Source organism: Anabrus simplex, chromosome 1 (genome assembly GCF_040414725.1).
Source record: "Anabrus simplex isolate iqAnaSimp1 chromosome 1, ASM4041472v1, whole genome shotgun sequence".
Taxonomy (NCBI): domain Eukaryota; kingdom Metazoa; phylum Arthropoda; class Insecta; order Orthoptera; family Tettigoniidae; genus Anabrus; species Anabrus simplex.
Genome location: NC_090265.1, coordinates 30,108,014 through 30,117,904, shown reverse-complemented (window position 1 = coordinate 30,117,904; position 9,891 = coordinate 30,108,014). Strand labels below are relative to the sequence as shown.

The following is a 9,891-nucleotide window of genomic DNA, read 5'->3' as shown; positions in this document are numbered from 1 at the left end:
CCACACAGTGACCAAAGAGAATAAGTAAGAGTCGACACTCAACGTTATTTTTAACTTCCGTACACAGCGGCTGACGCAACGACTACCAGGAATTGCACGTTAGCGCTCGTAGTGGTCGTAGGGAAAAACTAAAATTACCGGGCGGGCGATTTAAATCGTTTAGCGCGGGTCGCGTCGGGTACCCAGGTTCTCACCCTCCCTCCCACCCCCTCTCTTAAATATATTCATTTCTTTTATTTCATATCTTTCTTCTTCTTTCCTTTCTTTCTCTTACCTTTTTTTTTTTTGGAATACTTCATTCTGAACAATGATACACCTAAAGGTTGGCCTGTGCTTTATTATTATTTCTATTTTTCTTTTTTTCTTGCTGGAGAAAAGAAGCTTACCAGCCTGTGCTGCTTATTATAATTTTATTTTTACTAATTCACAAAGCCATGAAGGAAGGGATTAACTGGACTGACCTGTGCTGCTTTTTTCTGCTGAGGAAGAAAGAAGCTAACTTGCAAAGGGAGGGAGGGAGGAAGTGACCAGAAGGTGAGTGGGATTGGCAATAATTATCTCTGATTATGAACTACGACAGAAATAGACACTAACATCACCTCGTACCTCGGTCCCCTTTAACACACACTGAGCCAACCTCAATAGTCAATAGTATTATGCAGAAAATGAAATATAAATACAATGTAAGAAAGAAAGCTATACACAGGAACCAAAATGATTAAAGGAAACTCATATGCTAAGGAGGGAGTTTGTAGGATTCAAAGGTAAATTGAAATTAAACATGATCTTTTGATTTATGGAGCTATATTCTACCTACTATCCACAGTATTACAGGTATAAAAATTGTGTAGAAATTGCCACAAATTTTTTGTGATCATAGTATATCATAATTTCATTAAGTTACATTCAGTAGTGTTAATCATGAATTAATATTCATCAGCCAGAAAACAATACAATACAACACAAAATCATTCATTTATGAAAGAAAGACTGGAACTGTCAAGTTACAACATAATAAATACTTTTCTCTCTTTTTGGAGTCTAACACAAGTCAAAAGCTTATGGCAACATCATTTGTATTATCTCAAGAAACTTACTATATGATACATCTTTCAGTCTGTCAAATGAGGCATGTAGGGCCACACACTGAGGAATATTGAGATTTGTACTTTTGTATCTGCTAGAGGATGGCAAGTCTCTGGCAGAGTAGTGTTTGAAGAAACCAAGACAGGATAGCACATACTCTGTTCCTACATATTGCATCAAAACACAGCATATCATTCAATCAGTCATCTGCATTTAGATAATAAACCATGTCAAGCTACAAAAATGTATGCAATCCTTGTATTTACAGTACTTAAAAATGTTCTATTTCATGTGACAGTAAGATATATCTATATTTCTCTGTTACATGGAAAAGGATATTTCTCTGTTACATGGAAAAGGATAGAATCATGAATATGTTTATGGGCTTAAAAAGACAAGAAAGCGATTACAGATTCTGTGATTGTTCCCCTCTTACAACATGCAGGAAGTACAAATAATGCTTCCTTTCAGTCCATCCGCAGGGGAGGAGTTCCAATAAATTGAAAGAAATATGTAGCATCAGTATCTACGTACAATAATATGGCAGCTGATCCAGCACAAAACAATCGCATGCCACGTCACAAAATAGCTCAACCCATTAAGATCTACGTTCAAGGAATTGGTCGCTAATTTATGTACAGTATTATGAACAACATGCTGCTACCTTCCACAACATTACCGTGTGGAAGGGGCTTTGCTGTGACCTAATCAAAATGCCAGTCAAAGGCGGTGGAAATTCACTTCAAATACGGTGCCATTTGTACCTACTGTACATCAAAGGCAGAAATCTGTGTCAGTGGTTGCAGAGTAGGCTAATCCGTGGTCTGACAGCACTGCACTCTGACCGGCCAACCGAACAGAGGAAGGGTGGCCATGGCTTTACACCTCTGCATTTGAGACACAGAAAGAGGCTGTTTCCCTACCACTGGCTGTCCTGAGAACGGTTTTCCTTTCGCCTGGAGTAAGGCGAATGATGGGACAGTTCCTAGTATATGTCAAGGCCACCAAACATCTCGCCTTCACCACAAATCTCCTTGCCATGATGCTTGTTGTTTAAAGGGACCTAACATCTAGGTCATCGACCCCTAATGGTATGAAATGAGATAAATATAATAACAATTTCAAAGTCCAAAATCATCTACTGACCAGGGTTCAAAACACAATGACGAAGAATGAATGGATGGATATGAATTTAGAACAATCAGTGGATTCGACCTGTAATGCCCCACATTGCCAGCAACTAGCGTTAAGCAGAAGTATTACTGACCAAGGGACTGCTTCTAAAGCACAATCCTGAATCGATGATGCTTGTAATCTAAAGGGGTCCAAAAACCAGGTCATCTGCCCCTCATAATGGTATTTATCACTGGGAAAGTACAACCACGGTATTTGTCATGTTGCGATACTAATCAAAAGTAGCGTAGACTCGCGGATGGTACTACTCACAGGTAATGTAATGCGCACATGTAACACACACCCATGGCGTTTCTCACATTGCGGCGCCATTTACAGGCAACGCAAACCTATGGTGTTCCTTACCTAGGTGTACTAATCACAGGGACTCGTACTATCCGGGTGTTAAATTTTCATAATTTCTGTCACAAGAAAATGGCTGAACAGAATTCATTGAAAATTGGTATTTTATGTCGGGGAATATGCCACTACAATGTAGGCTATAAATAATTTTATTCACCCTGGATGATTGGTCCTATTGAAAAGAACTACATAACAAAAGTTATAAAGAATGCAATTTCCGATCATTTATGTCTTAATCAGTTTTATCGCACCGACTACGATAAGAGTGGTGGTGGTGGTGATTATTATTTCAAGAGGAAGTACAACTAGGCAACAATCCTCTATATATTAATCGGAGAGAAGAAATCGAAGGGGGTCGACACTACGAAAAAATGGAGGTATTGGCCTAAGAAAGACCAGGGCCATGAAGGGCGTGAAAATAAGACTCTCTAGGCTTCCATACGTAATACAGTCAGGGTCAGAAAAGAACAGGTGGTGACCGAGGTAGATGGGATTTTGGTAGATGAAAGTGAGGAGCCTGGCACAAGTGGAAGCAATGCCAGGATTCACCTAAGGGCTCCACGGATGCCTACCCAAGCTCGGAGCTCCCATGGCACCCTTTATAGTTGCCTCTTACATCAGGCAGGGGATGCCGTGGGTATTATTCTACTGCCCCCACTCACAGGGGGAGAACTACGGTAAGGAAAGTTTGCACAATTGTTACCATCACATCAAATGAGTTACCAACATCACAAAATTCACAAATACTAATTTAGTTACTTGCACACTGAATACATACCAGTACACATTTCAGTTGAGGAAGATGTGCATACAAATTGCAAATAAGAGAGGAGAGAGATCATAAAATATTTCCTGTGTTCTGATGAGAAATTGTTTCCAAAATACAAAATTTTCAGTGAAAATACCTTTGTTAGAAATGGATGCTTAAACCAAAACTAAGACTTCTTTACAAAATTCATCCAGACAATACCACATGACACTTCCACTTGAGTATTTGATCATTATCACACAATTCTACAGAAATTATGAGCTCATATAAAGGAACAGACTATGAGGACAGTAAACCACACGTTTGAAACTTTCATTGTTCTGAAAAATAACGTCACAGTTTTTCACTTCCCATTTAGCAGATATGCTTAATGCTCCTTATAATATTAATAATAATAAAAAATGTCCCATGAAGTTTAAATAAAATGTTCGATTATACAACTCTACGGCAGGAATTTACAAAAGTCATTATGAATGCAATTAAGACAAATGGAGCCTGAAACATGCAGATGTTTGGCATATTTTGAATAAGAACACAGAACATGAATATACTTGTTTTCCACCTTTATGAACAATTATAATCATGTTATGGGCTTCATAACGATGTCTCATTTTTTTGGCTATGAGTTTTATATAGCACCGATTGATGGCAACGATGGAATGGGTCTCAGAAGGAAGCAGCTGTGGCCTTAATTAAGGTACGGCCTTAGTATATCTGCCTGCCTATTGCAAAGAAGGGAAACCATCTTCACTGTTGCCGCCAGTGGGACTCGAACACACCACTGCCCAAGTGCAATCTCACAGATATGTGACCACACTGTGTAGCCTACGTGCTGGGTGTTTTGTAATACAAAATTAAAAACTTTAATACCCAATCATTACGATTTTGCAAATTGAAATTGTTTAATTTTAAGTCTTCAACAATATTGAACCCATACACAGTGCTCTCCCTAGGACCTTTCACGGACCGCCCGGCTATCATAACCTAGATATCTGCTAATTATACAATATTTCAGGTTAATTTACATCACACCGACACAGATAGATCATATGGCGATGATGGGATAGGAAAGTGCTAGGAGTGGAAAGAAAGCAGGCATGGCCATTAATTAAAGTACAGCCCCAGCATTTACCTGCTGTGAAAATGGGAAACCACGGTAACCATCTTCAGTGCTGTCGACAATGTTTTTTTCTTTTTTTTTTTGCTAGTTGCTTTACGTTGCACCGTCACAGATAGGTCTTATGGCAACGATGGGATAGGAAAGGCCTAGGAATTGGAGGGATGTGGCCGTGGCCTTAATCAAGGTACAGCCCCAGCATTTGCCTGGTGTGAAAATGGGAAACCACGGAAAAACATTTTCAGGGCTGCCGACAGTCGGATTCGGGATGCAAGCTTACAGCCACGTGCTTCTGACCACATGGCCAACTCGCCCGGTACAGTGGGGCTTGAACCCACTATTTCCCAAAAAACAAGCTCACAGCTGAGTGCTCCTAACTCACTTGGTTTACATAATATTAATACATATTTCAGTCATTGAAAACCTACAACCTATTTTCCAGTCAGTGACCGGGTCAGGTATGGAATGAACCAAACCAAACGGCACTACAGCCCTTGAAGGGCCTTGGCCTACCAAGCGACCCCTGCTCAGCCCGAAGGCCTGCAGATTACGAGGTGTCAGTGGTCAGCACAACGAATCCTCTTGGCCGTTATTCTTGGCTTCTTAAACCGGGGCCGCTATCTCACCGTCAGATAACTCCTCAATTCTAATCACGTAGGCTGAGTGGACCTCGAACCAGCCCTCAGGTCCAGGTAAAAATCCCTGACCTGGCTGGGAATCGAACCTGGGGTCTCCGGGTAAGAGGCAGGCACGTTACCCCTACACCACGGGGCTGGCCAGGTATGGAATGAATGAGGCCCAATCTTGTGGCGAGGATAGGAATTGTGCTGGCTGTCAAAGCCTGTCGCACTCCTCTGGGGCAATGATTAATGACTGACAGATTAAATGACAGTGGAGAATGTTGTTGGAATGAAAGATAACAGGGAAAACCAGAGTACCCGGAGAAAACCTGTCCCGTCTCCGCCCTGTCCAGCACAAATCTAACATGGAGTGGCCGGGATTTGAACCACGGAACCCAGCGGTGAGAGGCCACCGCGCTGCTACCTGAGCTACAGAGGCTACACATATTTCAGTCATTATGTGTTCCAAATTAAAATGTAAACACTGTAAAACTGTTTATTTAAATGAAAAATCTTCATCATTGTCAGCATAATTACACGAGTTACATCGGTAGTGTCGTGCGCGAGCAGTGTCTGGATTAGCGTGGAATAGCATGCAAGCAGTCGATTTCGCGGGACGTAACTTTTTTTTGTAAGTTGCTTTACGTCACACCGACACAGAGAGGTCTTATGGCAACGATGGGGCAGGAGAGGGCTAGGAGTGGGAAGGAAGCGGCCGTGGCCTTAATTAAGGTACAGCCCCAGCATTTGCTTGGTGTGAAAATGGGAAACCACGGAAAACCATCTTCAGGGCTGCCGACAGTAGGGTTCGAACCCACTACCTCCTGGATGCGAGCTCATAGCTGCGCACTCCTAACTGCACGGCCAACTCGCCCGGTGGCATGACAGCAAATCCATTGGTACATCCTAGGTGTCCATAGCCTTTGTACCCACCAATTTAATCCAAAGTAACATTGTAATGAAGTCTAGAAGACAAAGAAACTTCATTACAAATGAGGGACCAAACTTTTTGATCACTAGCCTACTCACAGTTCTGACTCGAGATTCTAACACTTAGAAGAAAGCCGTGCCAATGCCTGTAGGAAATGAAAAGGAATTAAGCATTTTGGTAAGGGTTCAACAGTATCACTATTGGCTGTAGTAGTAGAAACAGCAATACTACAAGTGATAGTAACAGTGGTAGAAGTAGCAGCAGTACCGGTAACAGGAGTGGAGGCAGTGGGAGCAGCAGCAGCGGAACTCATAGCAGCCGAAGGACCTGACCGACGTCCAGACTTATGTCGAGGCACATCTATATGGAAAAAAAAAAAAAAAAATCACTAAGATATGAACTTTTTTCTCCCCTACTACAGTGAATGCAATCATCATTCATTTATAAATATATCTATAGTTATTATGGTCTTCCTACAGTTCTTAAGGTAGGAATAACAGGAATAAAATTACACTGAGCATGCTGTCCACCAAAATTCGTTAAGCACTTGACTGTATTGAGGGATATTAAAGGACTGATTTTGCTCTTTTCAACTTGCTAGGTAAGGCAAGACTAGGTATGACGGACATTACAGTGACTTTCATTATGAGCAACGAGGTTCAACCTTGTCTGCCACTGTTGAATTTACCATAATTACCTCCAGAGAGCAATTTGAAATAAACAACAGGAAAATTTGATATGTCACAGTACTGTGACCATTAATAATATTAATAATGATAATAATTACTTACTTCTATCTGAGACAGTATCTTCGATAGAGGTCCTGGATAGCTGGAGCAGCGAAAATGTCTCAAACACATAGTGTGGTTCCTCAGCTGCTTTGAAGAAAGCTGCCGCAACTTTCGGATTCCCACAATGTCCAGCCACTTTTTGCAAATATCACGTCTAGGAACAGGGAAATGGTGAAATAAGATAAGATTCCCTGCTGCCAGAACTCTTCGCTATTGGTGTATATCCCACAAATTTGGCACTTTCCATGCATGATCTAAGGAATAAAAAGAAATAGAAGGAAATAATTAAGAGCACTATCTACAGTTTATACTTTTACTGCTAAATTCAATACCATCAAAACGACAGTGGCTTATCAGAAATAATAGGACTACATCAACTGAATTTAATAAATTAAGAATTTATTGCAGCCGAAAGACCACAACATGACATAAATAAGTATGATACACATGTTATTGTTATTAATAACAACCATCACGAAAAAATACTTTAAAAAAAGATATTTTTGGGAACAGAAACAGCTATCAATCATCAACTTAATAACTTACATAACCTCCTGTGGCCTAGTGTTCTTTTAAGAGGCACTGTTTAAAATAGAATCAAATATCCCGCAAAAAATATTTTAAACAATAAACTAAATATAACTCTGAGTAGGCCGAAAAGTTGGTGTTATATTTATTGGAATTTCATTTTAATTGGTGTGATATGCATTTTATATTCCGGCCTCAGGAGGTTAATAAAACAAGAATAATAAGGAATTCTTACCTCAAATATCTTCTACTTCTTCAAACAAGAAATTCCACTCAGAATTTCACTGAAAAACACCCGCAGAGCATGAAAACGAAAATAAAGATAAACAAAGATGACAAAGTAGACTGGTCTCACACGTGGTTATCAAAGCAATAATTACGAATTTATTTCAGCCGAAAGACCATAACGTGACATAAATATGTGTTACGCATGTTATTGTTATTAATAACATACCCGCATATAGTGAAAACGAAATTAAAAACGGGTTGGCAACTTCAAAACACATAATTACAAACTACGACAGCGACAAACTGCCCCATCGACCGGGAATTCTCAACTCGAAATCGACCAATAGCAATCGGGAGTTGTTTCTACCAATAGGAGCTCCCGTATTTGTCACGTGAAGTTTGGTGAAGTGACGTCAGGTACAACCTCGAAGCATGTTGGTCGTAGGGAAAAATTACTCAGTCTGGGCTTAGCCCTCGGAAGCGTAGGGTCTATGCGACTGTCACCCCCCTGACAGTGACAGGCTAACAGGTGATAAAACGTGTTGCCACACAGATATAGCCGACTACAGTTACAAGCCAGAGTAATGTAAGTTTGGCAACGTCCATTGGAGGCCAGGGTGAAAGCGCGGGATCTATTCGCGTATATTGATGTCTAGTGAACTTCGCCTCGTGTTTCGTTTAATTTTTCACGGATAGGATCGAATATATATAACAAGATAAGTGATAGAATAAGCATACGTACAGCCTATTATGGAAATAGCTTGGACTGTAGAGCTGGCTTTCTAAGCCCAGCTCAGTTCGGTGGTATTTGAAGGGGCTCAAATACGTCAGCCTCGTGTCGGTAGATTTACTGGCACGTTAAAGAACCCCTCAGGACAAAATTCCGGCATCTCGGCGTCTCCCAAAAACCGTAAAAGTAGTTACTGGGACGTTAAATCAATAACGTTATTATTTGTGAAGGTGCGGACTGAATTTTTCTTATTAATAAAATGTTTCGTGTATTTGCAGATGCCCAGAAAATGTTGTATTTCCATGTATCGTAACAAATATATCATTAAAAAAGGTTTTGTTACCCCGTTTAGTTTCCCTTCAGACGAGGAATTAAAACAAATATGGATTTTTCATTTTAAACGGTATAATTGGGAACGTGGGAAGGATTCAGTCGTATGCACAAAACATGTCACACACGAAAGTTTTTCAACAGGGATAACATTTGTGATAGTAAAGTCAAGGTACTTTATACTACCACCTAAACCTAATGAGCTTCTCCCTGATGCATGTCCAATTATTTTCACAAATTTGCCGAAATATTTGTCATCGAAAAGTGTTAAAAGATCCTGATGGTAAGAGCCTGGAAGTAGGGTAAACAAGAAGATGGACGATACGCAAATGTAACCTATGTACTCAAAAGTCACCAAGATATGAATGTCACTGTATATGTTATCAGGTGTTGGTAAAATAATGACATGTTTAGCAGATGGTAAAATATCAAAGAGATCTCAAATAACTGCATATTTAAAATTCCGGCACATCGGCGTCTCCAAAAACCGTAAAAGTAGTTAGTGAGACGTAAAGTAAATACCATTATTATTATTATTATTATTATTATTATTATTATTATTATTATTATTATTATTATTATTATTATTATTTTCGTTTCAGCCATCTATGGGCTACGATTACGCAACTTCATTGCTTTCTCAAGTTCTTTCTCCTTCCTCTTTCGCCAGTATTCCTTCATCCGTTGGCTTGCTCGTGCTCGTTCTTCTGCCGAGATTCGACAATACTCTATTCTTCCTCGTTTTCTCATCAGCTAGGTCCTTCACCTCCGCAACTCTCTGCCTGAAGATTTTTCTGTTTGTTATATCTTCTGCCGTGATCCCACATTTTTCTAAATCTCGGTGGACTTCTTTTACCCATGTGACTTGCTTCTTCCTGTTCTCCTGGAAGGTGAGGATCCTGTTGGCGAGTCTCTCCGATCCCATCCTTTTAATATGTCCGTAGAACGTCAATCGCCTCTTTTTCATTGTGGTGGTGATGTTTTCAAATTGTTGGTATAGTTCTCGATTTGGTCTCATGCGAAACGTAAACTTGTCTGATGATTTTATGGGTCGAAAAATCTTTCTAAGGAACCTCCTTTCTTTCTTTTCCAAATCTGAAAGTCCCTTCGTGGCTATTGTCTCAGATGCGTATAAACATTCAGGTTTGACTATCGTGCTGTAGTGCTTGAATTTGGCCTGGTAGGAGAGTGACTTAGATTTGTATGTGTTCTGACGTAATCTAAA

General features: G+C 40.1%; 1 long non-coding RNA gene across 1 annotated transcript; it reads right to left on the bottom strand.

Moving 5' to 3' along the window:
* Positions 1–5,679: 5,679 nt before the first annotated feature.
* LOC137497009 (uncharacterized) lies at positions 5,680–8,100 on the bottom strand. The gene is made up of 3 exons (XR_011017590.1): positions 7,614–8,100; positions 6,851–7,104; positions 5,680–6,419 (listed from the first exon to the last, which is right to left on the bottom strand). It is a non-coding gene; the product is annotated as an uncharacterized lncRNA (long non-coding RNA).
* Between the last annotated feature and the right edge of the window lie 1,791 nt (positions 8,101–9,891).